At 42.5% G+C, this 696-nt stretch overlaps 1 non-coding gene across 1 annotated transcript; it reads left to right on the plus strand.

Annotated features, from left to right (window-relative positions):
• The first annotated feature begins 322 nt into the window (after positions 1 to 322).
• LOC141723015 (small nucleolar RNA R71) lies at positions 323 to 429 on the plus strand. Its single transcript, XR_012576009.1, has one exon. It is a non-coding gene; the product is annotated as a small nucleolar RNA R71 (small nucleolar RNA).
• Positions 430 to 696: the final 267 nt, after the last annotated feature.

The following is a 696-nucleotide window of genomic DNA, read 5'->3' on the forward strand; positions in this document are numbered from 1 at the left end:
TTCATGCGCCCCCGCACAAAGCTCACAAACACTAGTGATTTGATTAACTCCATAATTCGCCAAAGAGTCCACTTTCATCGTCAAAGCTTTAAGTTGAGCAGCTATAGCAGTAGCTGTATCCACTTCCAGAATTCCTGCGACTTTACCATGAGTTAGCCTCTGAGAAGGATTCTGGTATTCATTAGCAGCCATTAGTTCGATCAATTCATAAGCTTCATTATAGCTTTTGGCCCATATAGCTCCACCAGACGCTGCATCAAGCATAGGTCTGGACTAAGCGCCAAAACCATTATAGAAAAAGTTTATAATCATCCAATCAGGCATGCCATGGTGTTGGCATTTCCTTAGCATCTCCTTATATCGATCTCAAGCCTCACACAGAGATTCTCCAGTTTGCTGAGCAAACTGAGTAAGAGCATTCCTGATTGCAGTAGTCTTCGCCATAGGAAAGAATTTAGTGATAAAATTTTGAGCAAGATCCTCCCATGTGGTGATAGAACCTGGTGGTAGAGAATGTAACCAACACTTTGCCTTATCCCTCAGAGAAAATGGGAAGAGTCGCAACTTGATAGCATCTTCAGTCACCCCATTAAACTTGAAAGTGTCACAGATCTTGATGAAATCCCTGATGTGCATGTTGGGGTCTTCTATAGGAGAACCCCCAAACTGAACTGAGTTCTGTATCATCTGAATCGT

The sequence above is a fragment of the Apium graveolens genome, chromosome 4 (assembly GCF_009905375.1).
Source record: "Apium graveolens cultivar Ventura chromosome 4, ASM990537v1, whole genome shotgun sequence".
In the NCBI taxonomy this organism is placed as follows: domain Eukaryota; kingdom Viridiplantae; phylum Streptophyta; class Magnoliopsida; order Apiales; family Apiaceae; genus Apium; species Apium graveolens.